The 22122-nt window shown below is 35.6% G+C and overlaps 1 non-coding gene across 1 annotated transcript; it reads left to right on the forward strand.

Moving 5' to 3' along the window:
• Window positions 1–10752: 10752 nt before the first annotated feature.
• Window positions 10753–10854, forward strand: LOC129478189 (small nucleolar RNA U13). Its single transcript, XR_008656343.1, has one exon. It is a non-coding gene; the product is annotated as a small nucleolar RNA U13 (small nucleolar RNA).
• The last annotated feature ends 11268 nt before the right edge of the window (window positions 10855–22122 follow it).

Consider the following 22122-nt stretch of genomic DNA (forward strand, 5'->3'; position numbering starts at 1 on the left):
GCAATGAACTTTCTTTTCTTTTTTTTTTCTTTTCTTTTCTGTTCTGTTATTTCTCTTTTCTTTCTTTCCTTCTTTCTTTCTTTCTTTCTTTCTTTCTTTCTTTCTTTCTTTCTTTCTTTCTTTCTTTCTTTCTTTCCTCTCTCTCTCTCCCTCTCTCTCTCCTTCCTTCCCTCCTTCCGTCCATCTGTCCTTCCTTCCTTCCTTCTGGCTATACTGCCATTTATTTTCTTGTTACAAGAAGAAATTTAATCTTAAATTAGCTGTCTTAGGCTGTTGAGAATTTTTAGAAACCTTTTATAATTAGCATAATTTTCAAAAAGCATATTTTGAGGCTGAAATAATGAAGCAATAAAATGTTTCCCCCAACCCCTAAAACAGTTTTAGTTCAGTAACTAGTATGTTCAGTCTCAAGCAGTAACAAAAGTCCAAACTTTTTCTGGATTAAATCTTCTCTCCTTGTATTAATCAGGTTAGACCAGGTTATGCTTTCGTAACATACAAACCCCAAACAAGTTTGCTTTTTGTTTGTTCTTTTTGTTTATCCTAAGTCCTCTCAAGACTACAGGATGCTATAAGGCAGTAACTCCTTCCAGTAGTAACTGAGCAATTAAAGTTACTTTGCTCTTGGGACATTACCTTCTTGACATGGGGGTTCCTTGTTGCTGTGAAAGAGTGAAGAATGAAGAGTTATCCAGGGACTTCTTATGGCTGTAGTCTGGAAGTGATGCATATAATTTCCATTCACAGTTCATTATCTGTAAGTAGCCATATGCCCCAGATAGCTGAAAGGAGCTGGAGAGTGCAAATCTTTCATAATTCAAGAATGGAAAGACAGTGATTGGTGAGTATTAGTACCATGTACCACACCTCCCTCCCAGTTGTGCCTGCTAGGGCTAGGAGATGTGGTCAAGCTTTTATTTTATTGCCTCATGCTTCTGTCCCTGTCCTTTCCCCAGTGCCCCCCACAGTGGTCTTAAAACCAGGGCAAGCTGTCATTGCTTCTCCCAGATAGAATGGGGACCAGAAAGGAAAAGTCAGGGATGACAAATTCTTACTTTACTAGGATTACTGTGAGCTCACATAACACTTTCTGGTGTGGCTTGTTAAATTAAATTTAGCCCAAAGCTGCTTCCTTACATATTTTAAGCTTGACCCATAGGTTTCTTCATACACAGTGAACTATACCTAATGGGATATATAAATAGACTGTAACCTTACTCTCGTACCAATCACTGAGTTTGGCCAATCAAAAGCAGTCAACTCTCAAACTCCATTCAAAATAATGCAAATGCTGAGCTGTAACAGTACAGCTGTTTCTGTACCTCATTTCTGTTTTCTATACATTACTTCCCTTTTTCTATCCATAAATCTTCCACCAAATGGCTGTACTGGAGCCTCTCTCAACCTATTCTGGTTTGGGGGCTGTCTGACTTGCAAATCATCACATCATTCTTTGCTCAGTTAACCTCTGTTAAATTTAATTTGTTTAAGGTTTTTCTGTTAACAGGGTAGTGTTTTTAAGTGGATTTTTTCTCTTGTGATGTGCTCCATAGGTTCTTTGGATATTCTCCCACTACTGTAGATTGCTCATTGGATATTCTTTGAAGTTCTCCCACCAACAATTTAAAACTCCTGGTGGTCCACTTATGCCTAGTTTTCTAAGAAACTTACTGGATGAAGAAATTTTAGACAACTGAAATCTGATGCAAGCTCACTTTCCCTCTAGTTCAGAGGAAACACCCACATTTGACTTGTTGGTTGAATACATCATAAATTGAAGCCATTTTCTCTGCTGCCATTATCCACTTTTCCTATCTTTAAGTCTTCGAAGCATCAAGAAATGTAAATTGAGCTTTCTTATTGGTCCACTTAGAGCCCTCTTAATTGGATTGTATTCTTCCGTACTTATTCCTCTTGTGTCACAGAGTAGTCATATATGTATTATGCAAAATAAATTGAGACATATTATTCCCTTCTTAAGATCTTTCAACGGATTTCCATTGTACTTACTTAGAAAAAATAAAAATATGTATTTATTTTGTCCTGAAAGGTTTATCTGTTATAGTTGTTGTCTCTCTCTCCAACCTTGTTTTCTACTGGAGGTTTTCAAACTTTTGCACATTAGAACCACATGATACTGTCACCCTAAAGGAAAAAACAGGCAAAATTAATATACATAGAGAGTTTATTTGGGCCAAGGGTGAGGACTGCAGCCCAGGATACATAGATTCAAGTTGCCCTGAATATGTGCTCCCATTAGAAATAGTTGCAAGTGGGTTTTTAAAGGAAAAAGGAAGGGAAAGTTCTTAAGTTTTTTACTAAGCGTTTACATTGGTTTATTAAAATAACGTAAGCTATTGATTTAATATATATTGTTCTTTATATCACAAATTCCAGAAACATGAAGATAATGAGTGAGGGTCACATTGTGCACTTTATGGTAACGTGTTAGGTCATTTATGAGTTAGTCTGAAAAAGGAAAGGAAAAAGAAAAAAAACGTTTTAAAGCTATGCCTTTAAAAATTTCCCCTGGGCATGGCTGCAGGGGACGTGACTGAAGTCTCATGCTCCTGTCTCTTTGGGACTGATAAATTTTGCATACCTTACATTCCTCAGACTTCTCTGAGCCACTTTTTCTCAGTGCTTTTAAAAATCCTTATGACCAGGTTGTACACTACGTCACTTACATCAGAATGTCTGAGGGTAGCAGTCAGGCATCATTATTTTAAAAAATATATGCTATGATTCAAATGTGCAGCAGAGTTTAGCAATCACTGTTTTACACCATTTTTCCTTTCAACAATTTCTCAGTGAAAATTTGGATCCTTCAAAATGCTAGATTACGTATTACATTATCACAATGCCCTTTCTTCTCATAATATTCTTTTACTTCATAGATTTTTATTGTACCTTATAAGTATATGTGCATTTGTATATCAATCTCCTTCCCCAGGCTGTTGAGTTCTATGAGATTAGAAATCACATTTCTGTTTACTATTATATTTTCTGTTTACTATTATCCAGGAGTTGGCAAAGGGCCTGAGGTTTAGGCACTCAGGGTTTTTTGGTAGGCTTTTAAGCAAATCTTCAGTTGTTAAATGAATAAATCTTTCTTATTATTCAGAAACCACCTCTAGATTTAGAATTATGTACTGAAAATAGCATGGGTTTTGTTGCTGTACAAAGCTTGGTTCAAATTCTAGCTGTGTTCCTTCACTAGCCTGTGAAAACTTAAGATAACTTTGGTCAACTTTTCTGAACCTAAATTTTCTCCTCTGTAAATTAGAGGTAACAATTTTTATCTCATACGATTATTAGGAGAACTGAGGGAAATAACTAGATAAAGCATCTCATAATGTACTTTCAAAAAATTTAGTTTTCATTTTCCTTTGTGACCTCCCAAGGATTAAAATTTCCACACTCTGTTCGTCCCTATTCTGCAGATACATATTTGTTTGATTTTCATTCCCTCAATTCCACACTTTTTCCCTCAAGGCTTTTTTTTTTTTAATCTTCCAAAGAAGGCACAAGCTAATCAGACATCTGGATTCCTCACATAGTGGGGTGTCCCCTCAGAGGCCCATCTAATAACTCATGTCTACCTTCACAGTGTCTCCTAAGAAGATGACTCCACCTCAGTCATTTTACATTGCATTTCTTATTGAAGCAAAAATATTTTGTGACATAAAAAATTGCTTTTAGTCACTTTTATTGTTATGTAAAATGTACAAATAAGTATTAACTCCTTGTCATAGAATTCTTAAGTAATTACACAACTAAAATCATATGTTAAATAAAATTAAATCTATAAAACCAAATTCAAATTTACAACATGAATTTAATGTGAGGATAATGTGTGTTCTGAAACTGAACAGCCTCTATTGATTTTAAGGGTAGACAATTGAACACTGAGGGTCTTCAAAACATTCATAGAAAATGCATATTATAAAAATTAAAAAAACTTTAAAGGGTACTTAGTTTTCTTCAGTTAATAATGTAAAAAAGATGACATTGATGTAGTCAAACTCTTAGGACCCTCAGTTCTTTCGAGATGGACTAAATGGCTGTTATAATCACCTACAAAAGTGTCTTGAACTTCATAGAACTTATGTTGAGAACAGAGGTTTATATTTGTATTTATATTTTTAATTCCATTTTCCACAAGCTTTTTGAAGTCCTTCGTATATCCTGTGTTTAACTTCATATTGACTTGAATCTTTTGGTTTTGCCCATGATAAATTATAGAGTCATTTTTTTTCTAGTTTTTTTAATAGTAAACTTATTTTTAAACACCATTTAATTATTTTGTTGGGCAAATCAATATAAACATGTACTCTTCCATATAATGCTAAAAGAGAAAACAGAACAGTGGTAAACAAAAAAGTCCTCTTCACTGAATTTGTATACTTACTACTGACAATCTATTGCAAGTTGCCATACAGAGTGACAGTATCTCCACGAAGCAATATGAATGTGTTGCTGCCCTCCCAGTGTACAGAAACTTTCTGGTTTGGCGTGTATACAAGGCCACGTTCCATATAATGAAATCCCTACCCCACCATCTTACTCTTCTCACACTACAGTAAGGTTTTACTCGCACACTGTGTCCTCATACTCTCTGGCCTTCTTTTGGCTCTATTCCTTTCCTACACATACTTCAGATGTGACTGCTGAAGTCACTTGGCAGAATTCTCTTGTAAGGTGTTCATTTAGATGAGTGGTCATTGAACTACAGCCTGCAAACCCAATCTGATTCCCCACATATTTTTGTAAATAAAATTTTATTGTACCATACTCACACCTAATTGGTTTTGTTATCGCCTGTGGCTTTTTCCTGCTACAATGGAAAAGCTAAGAAGTTATGATAGACATTGTGTAACCCACAAAGGTAAAAATATTTTCATCTAGCCCTTAACAAAAAATGTTTATGAGTCTTGGTTTACATAACCAAGATTAATCACTGAAATAAAAACACACACACATATACAGATGCCAGAGAATATGTCTGTGGATTCAAGGTGTAGAAATATTCACCTATTTCCTTGAGAGAAGTGGGTTTGAAATGCTGAGAGGGGACCAAGTTATGAATCACTCATTAGAGCTTAGCTGCTTCAGGTATCTGTCTTCCTTGCTTCGCTGAGGCCTGCCCAGACTGTTGCAGAACACTTCACCACTCTTCTATTTATGGTCTATACATCAAACACAGTGCTAGGCAAATTGCAAGGACTTAGCAAACATTTGTTGAACAGATGGTATTGAGATAGTGACACTGAACTAGAAGTTACCAAGAAATATTGGAGTTCTTTAGGAGAACTACCAGATAGATGCAGACCAGAGTCACCCTTCAGGGCAGTTGTGGGGACATCTGTGGAGCAAACAATAGGAATTATGTAGATGGCCTTTGCAAAGAGTAGACCCTGCAAGAGCAGTCACCCTGGAGCTGCTGCCAGCAGAGCCCAGAGCTGCCCTGATGGAAGATCTTGCTAGCAGAAATTACCTTAACAAAGGCAGAAAAATATCTTTGAATGTCTCCAGTTCATGCTGTGTTGTGGAATAAGTGCTGTCCTCCCCACTAGGAGAAAGAGTCACAATTTACTCCTTATAGCTACATACATGAGTTGCCCACACAATCTATTCTTTGTTACTAGATATAGTTACCTTGCAGCTAGGAGAAATGAAATAAAAACAGTAACAAGAAAAAGAAATTGTTAGAAAGGACTCTCGGGACAGTAGGGAGAAACTATCTGTGTGAAGACACTTGTGAAACTCAATAGTTTATTTTCTAACTTCTTTTGAAGGAGATTTTTAGGGCAGATACTTGAGAGATGTTTACAGAAAAATCCCCAGCATTCTCCCTTTACATTTAGCTTAACACATATTTGTAAGGGAGTTTATGCTGAACTTATGGTAGTAATAGGATGAAAGTTTGGCCTTTATTTTCTAAAATTTTTCCTAAATGAAATATATATGAATTTCTGAGAAACTTGCTTTAAATCTGCATTTTTTTAAGATCAAAAGAATATTGTCATTATTTGTTGGCAAAAAGTGAAGTGACTTTCCAAGCATCAAAGCTGTTTAAAGTGTTTTGAAAATACAATTCCACTCTTCATCTGTTTCCCTTTAGAACCAGTGTATAATGCATGCCAGTTATTGTACTGTGCCTTAGATGGGATGTTAAAATGTAATCTTAGTTGAAATAAATTGAAGTTCCTCATTAGATATTGAACAGCAACATGAGGGAAATTGGTTTCCTCTGAACTTCCACATAAGGAGGCAATCTCTTTATATGCAAGTAAAGGATTTTGCATATTGATTGCATTTTCTGATGATAAACTTACACATTTATAGGCTAAATGGCATTCTCTAAAGAGAAGATGCCGAGTAAATATCTATTTTCATAATTTCCTCTAACGAGTTACCACTCCAGCATGCCAAACACTGTAATAGCACGATTCATATCTCTCTTATCCTAATAGTATTATTCTCTTACATTGACTTTATGCTTCCATAAATGCATAAAAAGTTTACTATTCAAACAAAACAGCAAAAAAACCCCTGTCTTCAATGCCCAATATGAAATTTCACTCCGTACTTTAGGAATGAAGGGGGAGGCAGAGTGATCCAACTTGCCCTGGTTTGTCTGGGACTTTTCTGGTAATAGTGATGACAGCTTTAGCCCAAGGAAGCCTAAATAGATGATTGGAGCCCCTTAGTCCTGAGCAAAATGGATGGTTGCTAATTTGAGATGACCAGATTAGTAATTGTTTAATTATTTTCTCATTTGTTTAAATTTTCTCTCTTTATTTGTGTATGCTTACTGAACCGTTGGAGAATAAGCTGGAGACATTTTGCCACTTTACCTCTAAAAACTCAGTGATTATTTCCTAAGTACAGTCTCTTTCATGACCACAATATATTCAGTATATTTATTAAAATCAGGGAATTTGGTGTTTATAAAATACTCTAGTCCACAATGCATATTCAAATTTCATTGAGTATCTCACGAATATCCTTGATAGCTTTTTTTTTTCTCCTGGTCTAGAAGATCACATACGTCACATCATTGCTATGTCTTTTTGTCTTCTTTAATCTAGAAAAATTTCTATACTTTTTCTGTGTTTCTTGTCCATAATATTTTTGAAAAGTATAGGCCTGCTACTGTGTAGAATGTCCCTCAGTTTGGGTTTGTCTGGTTTCCTCATGATTATATTGGGTTTATACAGTATTTAGGCAGGATGATGATGATGTGTCTTTCTCAGAAGACACATGATATTGGTCTGACATAATATTGGTGATCTGGCAAAATACTTAGATTTTCACTCTTTAGTTTTAGTATCTATAGAAAATTTTCTAATGCCATCACTATTTTTATATTCATTGCCATTCTATTGTCATTTTTTAAATAAGAAAGAACTTGCCACACATTTTTTAATTTACAGGGAGACCCTCAATTCAGTGTAAAATTTATTGTTATACTTGTCCTATGACCTAGTTTTATTATTTCGCCCACCAGTAGTTCCACCAGGTAACATTCTCTGAGAAATGCAGTGATCTCTGGACCCTGAGTCTCCTGAAAACAGGCAAAATCCATCTACTTATTGCCCTTTTGTAAAAATGAGAGGAAGTTTTGTGCTATCAGAAAATATCTTTGAAGACTTTGCAGAATAGAGATTATGTATATTCCATAGGAGGACCCTTTCACAGCTTAATAGCCAACCACATTCATTGACCATCTTCTGCCTGCAGCATATTTTACCAAATGCTGCTTTATAGAGCATTATCTCTAATCTATACCAGCACAGACTATTGGATCTCTTTGGAGAATATAGCTTGCCCCATTATCTGTCTCTCAATGATTTTTATTAGTTTCCAAATGCTGCTTGCATAGTTTCTAAGACTCAAAGAGCCAAACACATCTAGTAACACATACACATTATATATATGGGATTTTCTTTGTTGTGCCATAGATCATCAGAAGACATGCTTACATAAGTCAGGTTGAAGGCAATCAATGCTCATTTTGTGAACAAAAGAGTGGCTTTTTGGACTTAGGAAATTTATATGCATTTATGTCTTGTTTTGCCTCCCAAAGCCTTTTTAGTTGATTGTTTTGACATCTATAGGCATACTTAATTCACGAAGCAGCATCAAAACTGTACTATTATTCACCAACTGACTTAGGTTGAAAAGCCCTTAACTCAATCTGTGTCATGGATTCTCTAGGGTTACATTAAAGAGAACAAACTCTTTTGAGTCCTAGAACTCAGATCATTTCTTTGGGTATGAGCATTATAGATAGTTATGATATGAAAAGTAATAAATTTCAGTAATGGTACTGAGAACAGATACAGCTGTCCCTTGTTATCCATAGAAAATTGATTCCAGGACACCACATCCCTCCGGTAACAAAATTCATAGATGCTCAATTCCCCAATATAGAATGGCATAATATTTGCATATAACCTATGCACATCTTTCTGTGTACTTTAAATGATCTCTAGAGTACTTATCATAACCAAATACAATGTATATGCCATATAAACAGTTGTTTTATTTATTTGTATTTTTTTAGTGTTATCTTGTATTTTTTTGCTTATCTTTTTCCAAATATTTTTAATCCTTGGTTGGTTAAATCCAGGAATGTGGAACCCATGGATTTGGAGGGCTGACGGTAATTACTAATTACACGTAGCTATACTCTCTGGAAATTTCAACACTTTTCTTGATTTACTTATGGCTTTGTTTCAGGGACTAATACCCATCCTGGTGCTGTAGGAGACTTACATAACAGGTATTAGAGTTTTATCATGAACACAGTAATAAGAAACCACTATATTCATAAATAGGCTGAAAAGAAACCCATAACTTAGTTTTTAAAGAAACTAGAGACATTTAAACAATCCCTCTAATCCATTTTCTATACTAAGATGGAAAATAGAATCCACTTCTTCATCAGTAAATAAAAACCAGTGAGTACATTATTGAATTAGATGAGCTCTTTGCTTTCAGTTAAAAAAATACTAGATCAATAATTGTCAAATAATTATATGTTTCTATACCTTGCACATTACAGTTAGACTAAATTAAAGATAACCCTTTGCTTTTGGCTGGAGGCTTATTTCATAATAGAGGTTCATAATAGAATAATCAATTTATACATTTAAAATCTACTTCTTAAGATTTAAAACTTAACTTTCTTTTCTAGTAGTTTATAGTCATATCTTCACTTTAAAGACAAATTGTTGGTCATGTCTATGATTCATTTGAGGCTGTCTTTGGTTAGGAATGAAAACCCCAAACTGCAAACATTTTCCCATGGGAAAATGCCATCTGTTTTAGAGTGATTTGCTTTATGATGTGGATTCCAAACTGCATTGTATTCATCTGCTTACATCTAAAAACACTGAAGCTCACCCACAAGCAGAATTCTCATGAAAGATTGTATGGGAAATAATAGAGAAAACAATTTAGCAGAAGTCTCCAATAGTGAGAGAAAAACAGAAGAAAAAAATAGTAGAGAAAGAAAAGAAGCATTTGAGAGCAAAGGAGAGTATTGTTAGAGAAAGAACTCAGGGGAAGACAGGCGAGGTAATGGGTAAAAGAAGGAAAATACTTTCAGGGAAACAACTTATCTTTCATCAGAAACTCAGTTTAGGCTACTTTTTGAAAACTACCTACCCAAGAACTTTTCTGCTTTTAAAATAATCTCTATTTATTCTTCATAATCATCTCTTCTTACTCACTCCACTTTGTTTTATGGCACCCTATACATATCAGTGTAGGCATATACCATAGACAAAAGGAAGAAATGAGGGAAAAGGAAAAGGAGCAAAAACTGTGTGTGGGACTCTGCAAAATGTCATAATAATAAGTGTATTAGCTGCGTGTTATTATATCACAGACGAGGAAAAAGAATTTAAACCAAAGATTGAAAAAATCCTAACTAGTTCGATTGATAAGGAATGAATTATAAAACTCATGAAGATTTATAGGGCATTAGTGATTTTTAAATTTTTGTGGTAACTGCAACATTTTACAGGTATTGGCATGTTTGACAATAATGCCATGTAGCTAGAACCAAGCTGATTTGTATGTGGAGGGTTACTATTAATATGCACACATTTCCTGTTTAAACAGAAAGTCTGCCAAATGCAAAATACCCTATTAAATAGCTGTCTCAAATACGCCCAGATGGAATGAGCACCATACATTGTTCTTTATTCTGCTTAGTCTGTTTTATCTGCTTAACTAAGGACCATCGTATTTCCACCTTGTTTTTCTTTTTCCTGAGGATAATCCCCATCACCTCCCCCTTTGGTTTAATCACATTTCTTCTCTTTACACCATCACTGAAATACTATAGCATGAGACCGTCATGAAAAGATTAGCACATGAAATATGGTACGCTGATGTATTGTATTCACACAATGCCTATTTTGAGGTTTTGTACAGAAGGTTTGGTCAATGCCATATGCTCAGAATGTTCCTATTCTTGGACTATGAATGTTATCTCTTAGGGTGTAATCAGAGTCTAAACTGTGTGAGCAGGTTCCTCATTACCTCTTGATCACTGTCATTATGGTGCTGTGCTTTATTTCCAAATCTGGGCATCTTTCCTTAGGCTACCACAGAACACAGAAATTGTACATAATGTACACCCATCTCTTCCATTATGCCTAGCAAAGAGTTCTGACCTATCACGGAGATTTAAAATAACAGAAAACCTCACAGCTTTACAAAATGCAGTTGTTGATCCTTTTGCAACTTATGTGTGATGATTGGGTATTTACACTCATGTGCGAGATATGCTGCCCTCCAACCTTGTTACCACATTCGCACATTACCCATCTGATGTAAAAAAACCAACCAACCAATTAAAAAAAAAGAAAAACCTCAGTTGTTAAATCATCTTCTCTTCTTCCCTAAAGTTATTGTGCTGGAACCCTGTAGAGGAAACACGGATTGGCTTTAGTTTGGTGTTATTTTTTGAACATGGAGGTATTCTGTGGTTCACATTCTTCTGGGAAAAGTCCCAGTCACCAATGGGGAAGAACGTCACAAGTCTCTAAGGTCCACTACCTACTGTCCACTCAGGGAGGGGCAAATGGATGGGTTGGAGGTTGCTGAGGCCAAAGGAAGAGGATAACCACTGGCTAAGTTTTTTCCTTTCCCATCCCCAACCACAGGCCAACATTTTTTCATAGAGAAGTCACTTCATAGCATGATGTACCAACTTCAAAGATTTTGTAACATATTTTTAAACTCCTCCGAGAATGATATGCAATATATTTCTGGTGCCTTAGAGTTTACTATATACACTTTCACATATATTGCCTTATTTGATCTTCACAAGAACCTTATGAGTGATCTCTTATTCCCCTTTGTGGGGGAGGAACAAGGGCTGAGAAACTGTGATGTTCTCAAGGCTATACGGTAAATCAGCACATTTTCATTGGCACCCAGTACGTGTCAGGCATGATGCTGGTCTGCAAGGACCGAGCCAAGATGGGGACTAAGGTTTCAGAATTCTCAGTCTCCTGTCTGGCCTGTCCCATGGTGTCTTCCTTCCTGATGAGGACAGTTGTTAGAACCCGGCATTCACTACCAGCTGCATCTCTTTTCTCCCAGGTAAAATGTCCTCTTCTTCCCCATTGAAACACATTCGTAGTCAAAGCTACTTTTATTTCTGTCTGTGTCATTTCACCTATTAGATGTTAACTCTCTGAGGACAAGAATCATTTTTGCTCTTTGTAGTTGTTATGTTCTGTCATCTTATAGCCTACATGGCGCAGCTTTGTTCAGATAAATTGTGTAACATAAAATCCCTGTGATATACAAAGTTCTACAAATATAATTAGTCTGTGGGTGACTATAAAGTAAATAATGATATTTTTGAGGGGAGGTGATGAAAATTAGCTTGAACTTCTCCTTTTCCATGCACTTAGTTATTTTAAAGTGATTGACATTAAGTTGTGAAGTACAAACTAGGTAGAAGTAATAGATGTGTCACAATATGTAGGGGAAATAAAATCTTACTCATAAAATATAGCTAAATTATTTTGAATACTCAGGCTTGTAGTTTGACATTGTGTGTGTGTGTGTGTGTGTGTGTGTGTGTGTGTGTGTGTGTGTAAAGGAAAAGAATATAAAACTAATTACATCCAGAAATGGAAGAAATGGGAACTAGAGACCGGGAGGCTGCAGCGTTTTTTCATCCAAAACAATCTCAATTCCAACAACAAACCTTTATGAAAGAGTTTAGTTTTCTGAGTGAACTGATGAGCTCACTTTTCCTTTTCATTTTTCTTTCCAAACTGCACAGCTGAAAAGCATTGTCAGTGGAAACACCCTGTTAAGTCAGTAATTTATACACCCTATCTGTTGGTTTTGTCTTAAGATTCTATTTTAACTATTAACTCCTTGAGAAGACAAACATGACATTCTAAATATAGTCCTCAAATTTGTATATATTCACACTCAGTGCAAAACATTTCTGAGTTATATGTAATTAATGTACCCAAAGAGAGATTGAAAAAAGTTCAGAGGTTTCTTGTCCACACTTATATACCATAAGAGGGTTAGCTGGATCCCAGAACATCCACCAACAGGATTTGATGTTTAAGAGGTCTAAAATTAAAGCTGTGTGTGTGAGTGTGTGTGTGTGTGTGTGTGTGTGTTAAGATGAAAGTCTAGAAAGGGGTGGAGATGAGAAAGCAGAAAAAAAGTCATTATATAAAAGTTCATTTGTGATAATGACATTATTTAAGAAATACATTGAAAATAAAATTTGAATATTCCACTGCAATTAAAATGAATAAACAGTCTGTATATTAAGATGGAGAGATAAGGTAAAACATAACATTGAATAAAAAAAATCAGTCTGGGCAACATAGCGAGACTTTATCTCCACAAAATAATAAAAAAACTTAGTCAGGTGCCTGGAGTCCCAGCTACTCAGGAAGCTGAGGCTTGAGCCTGGGAGGCTGAGGCTGCTGTCAGCCATGATTGCACCACTGTACTCCAGCCTGGGCAACAAAGTGAGACCATATTTCAAAAAAAATCTAAGTTGTACAAAAATATTTAACAATGACAACTTTTATGTAAAATAAAAAATAATACAAAATATAATACATGAATTCATATATGTATGGTATGATTATTTTTTAAAACACACATATATTGAATTTTTGTTAATAAATTTCTGTGGAGACGTAGGATAGAGAACGTAACTGGGGAAAGATGAATTTAGCTTTAATATTTTATTTCCTTTAATGAAGAAAATATAAGAACCAAATACGGCAGATTATTAATAGTTCAAAGGGTGGTGTTTGTTCTATTATTCCCTATTGCAGTACATACATAATTTTCAAATTAACAAGAACAAGTAAATTTTAGCCTTTAAAACCATTTGTATATTGAGAAAATCTAGAGTAATACAAATTTGGAGGTTTAAGATGTACATCATAAAAAAAAAGTGAGCTCATTTTTAAGTGTTCTGATTACACTTGCATCATTTATGGAAGTACAATGTTTTCTTTAAAAATGTTCACCACATTACTATTTGAGGTCCACTAATATTTTAATATTGTGTTAGCAAAGATTTTTGGTATTCCCTTTAGTGCTCAACATTGGTGCATTAACTCAGAGGTGTTTTGAATTTTTCATTTTCAAAAAAATTGATAATGTGCTTTCATTTTCTTATTTCATTTCACTCACTGATACGGTTTGGCTCTGTGTTCCTACCCAAATCTCATCTTGAATTGTAATCCCCATAATCCCCATGTGTCGAGGAAGAGACCAAGTGGGAGGTGATTGAATCATGGGGCGGGTTTCCTCCATGCTGTCCTCATGAAAGTTAGTGAGTTCTCACAAGATCTGATGGTTTATAAGGCAGTTTTTCCCGCTTTTGCTCTCTGTCTCTCGCCTACACCATGTAAGATGTGCCTGCTTCCCCTTCTGCCACAATTGTAAGTTTCCCGAGGCCTCCTAAGCCATGTGGAACTTTGAGTCAATTAAACCCCTTTCCTTATTACCCAGTCTTGGATATTTCTTTATGGCTGTGTGAAAACAGACTAATATACTCACTATCTGTGCAGTTGTGAAATTTGAAATAAATTTCCTTACTTCCTCCCTCCCTCCCTCCTTCCCTCCCTTTCTTCCTTTCCTCCTTCCTTCCTCCCTCCCTCCTTCCCTCCTTCCCTCCCTTTCTTCCTTTCCTCCTTCCTTCCTCCCTCCCCCCTCCCTCCCTCCAGCCTGCCTGCCTGCCTGCCTGCCTGCCTGCCTGCCTTCCTTCCTTCCTTCCTTCCTTCCTTCCTTCCTTCCTTCCTTCCTTCCTTCTTTACTTCCTTGTTTCTCTACTTCCTTTTTAATTTTTTCTTTCATTAGGGAGATAGTTGTTTTACTTGTTTCTTGGCCATCTCTCAATTGAAATATTTAGCATACTGTGATGTACTTTTTTCCACAAACCTTTCCCATTTCTACGTTATTACATCCTTTGCATATTTGAAGCTAACTTTCCCATTAGTTTTTTTAAGTGACCTGATGTAATTGTACATATTTATGGGGTACCAGAGACTGGGGAAGGGAGGAAGGAGAAAAAGATGGGGAGATGTTGTCAGTGAGTACAATGTTTCCATTGTTTTTTTCTCCTGAAAATTACTCTGGAACTTGTTTAATAGTTATAATTGTAACTAACTGCACTGTGACTCACCTGACCATAGCAGCATGCATTTAAAAGGAGGAGAGGGTAATGTAAATGAATCTGGAGAGTGCTACAACTGTGTAGAAGACATTGCTAGTGGTCTATCCAATATCCATACCCCATTGTTAATGAACTAATAAAACATTGATTTCTTGAAGGTCAGCAGTGTGTCCATTCAAAAAGCTTACTTCCTCAGCCTCTTTTGCAGCTATTGTTGAACATGTGACTTGGTTTGAGACAATAAAAATAACTAGGAGTCATTGAATAAGTATTCTAGAAAATGTTTTGAAAGGTACGACCTTAATGGGCAAAATTCCTTTGCTCTTCCCCCTTTCTCTTCTCTCTTCCTTTCTGAAATGCAAACCTTATGACCATAAGTATGGTAGCCATCTTGCAAACAGGAAGATGAAGACCACATGCGAAGGAGAGCAGAGCTGAAGAACAGCAGGACCCCAAGGCTCAGATGCCATAATCTAGAAGCTGGCTTAGATTGGGCTTGTCCACTAGTAGACTCATTGTTATACGCAAAATGCTCAACAATAGAAGATCCATGTGATTAAGCTACTGTTATTCAGTTGTATCTGAGCTAGCTGGAGAAGAGCCTAGGGATCCTTTATTTTAGAAATGATGAAACTCAGATACCAAACAGGTTAAATAGTACACTTTATCTATTGTCTAACTGCACAGCATCTGCACAACATCTGCATTCTATAATAATTATTTTTTTGGAAAGACAATGTGTTGAAATGTTGTAATAGTTATGTAGCCATACCTTTGGCAATCAACAGTGGATTTGCATAGTTCTTTTTTTGCAGGATTCAAAGGATTTCCAACATGGTATTCTTAACCTTTCTTCTTTGTCGTCATTGAATGGCCTTTAGACCTCAACCTGAAACTTGAATGTGTTCTTCACAATCCCCATATTATGTATTTTGTTAATTGATCCTTACAGTATAAAGAAAGGATAAATTCACAATCATTTGAGGTATGAGATAAAATATTTTCTCTTTGATTTTATAGCATATCCCATCAAAATAATACCAGAGAAATAAAATTTTTCAGAACATTCTCTATTTCCTTCTAGATGTATTTAATCAATATACCAAAGATCTTTGTTTATAAAACTTAATTTTGGGTGGGGAAATCAAATTGCAGTAAAAGTAGATCTAATAGTCTCATGTTATTTAATAAGAACTTCCATTTTTAAAAAACAGACATTTATTGAGTATCACATGTGTTGTCAGGCACTGTTTTTTGCTTTCAATGAAAAAGTGAATGTGAACGTGTCTCTACATAGGGAAGGATCAAACATAATGAAACAGATAAATAAGTGAACCAATGATTACCGCTTAGTGAAAAGAAAGGATCTTCTTCAGGACCCAAAGGAATGATGCTATTTACAATAGCAAAGGGATAGACAATGGGGTCAAATTTAGTGTCACTCACTGGCATTGCTCAAAAATCACTCAGATCTCACCTTAAGTCTGGATAGAACGCTCTTCTTTTGGCCAAACCTATTTTTAAAGGTTTATCAAATCTAAGAAATTTAGAATATTTGTTGAAGCTGAGACCTCATCATAGAAGAAAAGGCATTTTACCTTGCAGTACTTGTGCTATTATTATAAAAGAAAGCATGCTAGTAGTGCTAGCATTTAAGAAATGAACAATCTAAAGAAAGTAGCAATCTTTAATAATTTGTTTCTTGACTTCTTTCATATTCTGACCAGCAGATGAACAGTTGTTCATGTTTTTAATTTTAAAAAAGGAGGCCACCATTTTTTTGCTTTGTGTTACAGATACTACTAAACACTATAACAATTCAAATACTTTTAATAGAAAGAAAATATTTTCTATATTATGTATGTCAGTATTAGCATATAATAGTAAAATAGAAGTAGTTAAATTGTGTTTAAACAAAGGTCTCGATGATTTCATATATTTATACTGAAGTAGACATCTAAAAACAGGAGAAAAATTAATAACATCAACTACCTTATATTGATGTTATATTGATAATAAATAGTGTGTGTGCCTTGTCACCCTACCTTCATCTCTCTCCAGCAACATCTCTTTCTGTGCTGTCTTCAGTGTCCTTTCAATTAGAATAAATCCTTATGCAATAATGATACCCCAAATATTTACTAGTAGACCTTTTACAATTAGAAACCATTGTAGTTTATAATTATAGTTTATGAAACATATTACTTGCCTCTGAATTTCCCAGTGTGTGGCGGGGAGGGTTTATTTATTTATTTTTTTTCTGAGACAGAGTCTCATTCTGTTGTCAAGGCTGGAGTGCAGTGGCACGTGATCCTGGCTCACTGCAGCATCTGCCTTTTGGGTTCAAGCAATTCTCCTGCCTCAGCCTCCTGAGTAGCTGGGATTACAGGTGCGGGTCACCACCCCCGGCTAATTTTGGCTAATTTTTTTTGTATTTTTAGTAGAGACGGGCTTTCACCATGTTGGCCTGGCTGGTCTCGAACTCTTGACTTCAGGTGATCTGCCCACCTTGGCCTCCCAAAGTCCCAGTGTGTATTTTACAGAACATTAGAACTGAGAACAGTTCCATGAATATCAGGGTCCTAGAGCCAAAGGAATGTGGGAAATAGTTCCTATCATGTTTTTCTCATGAAAATTTATAATGATCTTTCGTATATATTAAGAATTGATATCTGGAGTATAGAAACTTGTTTCATTTGTTTAATTACTGCCTTCCCAAATAATAGACTCATTTGGGTTAATGTTTTGGGATCAGTGTTCCAAGAGCCATCATTCAGGAAGCAGTGGATTCACCAGACTTTCAAATATAAATGGTTTTAGAAGTCAATTTTTCAGGCTTGCTCTCTTAACTTGCACTCTTTTTTCTCTTGTTATATTTGCAAATTGTCTCCAATGTGGGGAAATTATTTTTAGCAAAATGTAATTGAAAGCAGATACTTCAATTTCAGTATTTACTAAGCTACCACTTGCAGCTTCATCTAAATTCATTCTTCATCTAAATGAAGAATCGATACCATCAAAAGCAAGCATTTCCATTTAAAAAAACTATTGCTATTAATGTATTAATGCATTTAAAAAGTTTAGGACACTAGCACTCAAATTTTAAAACTTTTATGTTGGCAAATATATGACACTTTAAAAATGCAAACAATAATGGAAATAAATGTATTACAAATTATGGCCCAGGGAAGGTTTCTAGGAAGAAGTAAATGCCCATTTCTTGAATTTTCAAACATAGTATGTTACTGTGATTCAAAGGAATACTGTCAAAGAAATGAAACTGAAAACATTAGCTTGGCCTTATTCAAAGTTAAAGATTTTTGTAATTCTGATTTGCCATGTGTTAAGTGATAAGGAATGTAAAATCACAGAGAATAATTTGAAGAGTAATAACAGTGTGATAAAGCACTCAGAGGGTTCCATGCTAGCATAAATGGAAAGAAAACAGGGCTTAAATTTAAAAATTGAAAGGAAATGTAAGAACAAATGGAGACCTACCAACATTTTAAATTCATGAAAGATGTGAACAGCATTCTCAGTCATCAAATACAGAACACGTGCAATAAAGGGGCTCTATCTGAATCTTGAAAGTTGAAATATGAGTACTACCAAAAGGGACACTTTACATAACACGTCCCAACAGGGAGAGAGTGTAAAATGGTTCAAGGAAGGTTTTAAGATATTCATAAATAAACTGTGATTTAAAAAAAAAGTTGTTGCTACTTCAAATAGCTAAGGGAAATGGATTGCTTATAAACAAATATGAATCTTGACTTTCTAAGTCAATATAATAAAGTATTTAAGAGTGTGGTCTCTGGAATTTAACTGTCTCATTCGTCATCACAACTTCTCCATTTACGTGTGATGTTTTAAAGTTACTTAATGTATCTAAATCTCACTTCCATCTATAACATTTGGCAAATGACAGGACCTATTTCAGTGGACTGTTGCAAAGTTTCAGCACAGCTCTAGGTACAGAGGAAGTAGATAAAAATTGGTAGCTATTGTAATACTCTGATAAAATGCATATTTGGTGACACGTCATTGAACTTTTGGGCACAGAGAAATCTCCAGACACATCACAGAGCTATTTTAAAAGAACAGATATTAAGCTTGGAGGAAACTGGCAACATCTCCCATATTTTTAACCTCTTAGGCAATATTCCCTATGGTACAATTTTGAAATTATATAATGATTTTGAAGTTTATTTTATGTCTAAATCTGCCATCAAATGTGTTTGGTGATTTTCTGTGCCCATTGTTTTGTCAACTCAAATATTTATTATAAAAAGCATTCCTGAATATTTTATTTAGCTTTTATGACTTATTTGCAAATATTTACTTATCTCGGAACTAGAAGAGAATCCTTCATCTTGCCCTAATGATCAAATTCTTGTATTTTTAATTTTGTCTGACGTGATGGTAAGAGAAGAAAGTTGTTTTTCCTTAGCTATTGAAGTTTTCTGAGTGTACTTACTGTAAGTAATGAACTTTAATTACTTTTGCAATTATAGCTTATTTGATTGAATTTTCCACTCACTGCACAAAACATCTGTCCTGCTGGGACCATATATAGTCTCTGGTCTGGGCATAACATGTTGTCAAAATATAGTAACATCTGCAGTCCATTAATTTCTGAAGCAATAGGGAAGTTAGGCTTCCAAAAGGGCCAAGTTTATACTTGGGAATTCTGTTCCTGTGCTTTCCATCTAAGTGGACTGAGACCATTCATGCTTTCTAATTTGTTTTAGTCTCTACTTAGTGTTTAATAAACAAATATAAACAATTAGCACAGTACTTGGCTTGATGATCTATTTTATTCTGACTATCCCAGCTGTCCTCAGATATTATAGAAATAACAATGGTGAGAAGGCACTTCATTATGCTTTTGCTGACATTAGGATGCGGTTATTGGAATTAAGTGATAAGATATTTTTTGATAATAGCACTTTTATGTGAACTTCTTTGAAGACTAAGACTAAAGATACTTAAAAGGTGGAAAAGAAGCTCCTAGGAATACAAGAACTTTTGATTTTGCCTGAAAGTACAGTGAAAGACTGTTATCATCGTTACCATCATTTCTTTTTTTTTACAGAAATATATTTCAGAATATGTGCTCAGAATATTTCTCTAGTAAGGTCTAGAGATCATTTTCTTATGTTTCAGATAAAACAGGTAAGGCATAAAGAAATCACAGAGAAAGAATAATGCTGAATATGTATACAGGCTTAGGGCAGTCACCAGTAAAGGTCATTAATTTCTATAAAGATTTTGGAGCTACCATATTAATTTACTCAAGTTTGGTTTGTGTTTCTCAATCAACGACAATTGTTACTCCAATTTTCAAAATAGAAAATATTGTCCATCCAAGTCTGAGTCAGAATTTTATGGTTGTAGAAACCATTCATGTTCACCCACATTTTCCATACTTCCTTGCAGTCTTTTGCCTTATGATTGGTTGCTGGTCAGAGAATGGGTCAGAAGTAAGGAATACCATTTCCAAGGCTGGCTCTTCACCCTTCTCTTTTTCTGTCCCAGGTCAACCTTAGAGGTCAAGTGTTTCAGATGGCGGAGCTACAAGATAATGGGGCTGTTTTGTCCAAATTAGGCAGAGCCACCAGTAAAAAATAAACATTTTTAATCTTAAATTTCTGAGATTTAGGTCTGTTGCAGCACCCAAATTAAATCCTTGCTATACCGTTACTAACTGACTTATGCAAACCACGTGTAATCCCAGTGAGGTAGTTGCCATTGTACCTATGAGAGTGAACATTACTTCAGGAGGGTTATCTATGACTCTTTGGCACTATCTAAACGATATATTATGTCCATTCCTTAGCTCAGCAAGATACAGCATTTGTAGTCATACATACTTATATTCATATGTATAGCTTATCCAACTACTAACTAAGCAGACCAATGACAAAAATAGTACAATGTGATCTGTTTTTGTGAGGGAGGAGAGAGAGCCTAGGAGTAGGCTCAGCAAGCCCCACTGGGGGATGACCAGGTAAACAGGCAGGGCTAAGAACTAGGGAATCATCAAGGGTTGAGGAAGGAGTGAAACGACCTCTCAAAGAGCATCCCTGAGAAACAGGCTTTTAACATCCAGAGCAACCATGGGGCTGAGAGGAAAAATTGTGACCATGCCATCATCACAGTGGGACCTGCCGAGTACAAACTGCTAGCTTCATACTGAAGGCTCCTTCCTCCCTTTCCTATCACAGATATAGATGAAAACACGCTGGTGGGGAAGGGTTGAGCCCTGCGAGGTTATCTGATGCACCCTCTCTACCACTTTTGTGCATCTTAAATGGGGTTTAAACATCCTAAAATGTCTGCAATGTGTTCATTTCCTGTGGTAGATCTACAGTGTGTGACAGGAAATCTATTTCTTTTCCTGTAGATGCTAAATTCATTACCTTGACACAGAATTTAGACTCACTCTTTGCACTAGCTGCCATAGCAACCGGTATCAGGCATTTTTTTTCTCCTTTTTCTTTCGCTGGAAGCAGGGTAGTTAAATGTAGCGGCAAGAACAGCACTCAATTAAAAATTTTGTAAAAGGCACCTAATACTGCTGTACCAAGGGTCTCTTCATACTGTCACCTCTGTCATTACATACTTCATAAACCCATAATCATGTTATAGACCGCAAGCAGAATTTAAGCTAGTAGAATATGGGATTCTTTAAGATCATTTTATGAAGGTGTTTCCTTTTCTCTTTTTCAAATTCACAGCATTGAGAGCTATTTGAGATAATGGATGTAACTGATTATTATTGAAGGCAAGTCTTGGACAGGTACTAGATGTAAGTGGCCCAAATGTTGTTATGGCTCTGAATAATGCTACATTAAAATTCCACATGGGTTGGAGTGGTATCTGTTTCTGTCTTCAGTAAAGAGAAGAACACCACAAATTCATCATGGCAACAAATTGTCCTGGTTTCCTAAAGAGCAAAGTGAATGCTTATAAATAACAAAACAATGTTAATGTTTTTTCCTGCCTTAAATAATAGCAGGGTTGGTTTGAATTGGTGGCTGAAGAGGAAGAGAAAAAACACCTGTTTTTAAGCGTCCAACATTTATATGCTAACACATATCAAAAAAGTGAGGCTGTGGGCATTACAGACACTGATGCCCAGAGAAAATTCTTAAGCCACTTGGACATTTTGAGGCTGTGTCAGTGCCAGGCTAGGTACTAAATAGCAACAATCATCTAGCATTGTACATGCTCAGGGCTCAAACCACTCAGCCCATCTGGTTTAGCTTACTTGGACAGTTTAACTTTTATTTTAAACATAGTGTTCAGAAACTACTTTGAGGTGGGAGAATGCTCTAAGGAAAAACCGTTATGTTTTACAGCTCCAAGCAAATACAACACAGTGACTGAAGAAGGGGTGATTGTTTATAATTTTTCTT

This window comes from Symphalangus syndactylus, chromosome 2, assembly GCF_028878055.3.
Source record: "Symphalangus syndactylus isolate Jambi chromosome 2, NHGRI_mSymSyn1-v2.1_pri, whole genome shotgun sequence".
Classification (NCBI taxonomy): domain Eukaryota; kingdom Metazoa; phylum Chordata; class Mammalia; order Primates; family Hylobatidae; genus Symphalangus; species Symphalangus syndactylus.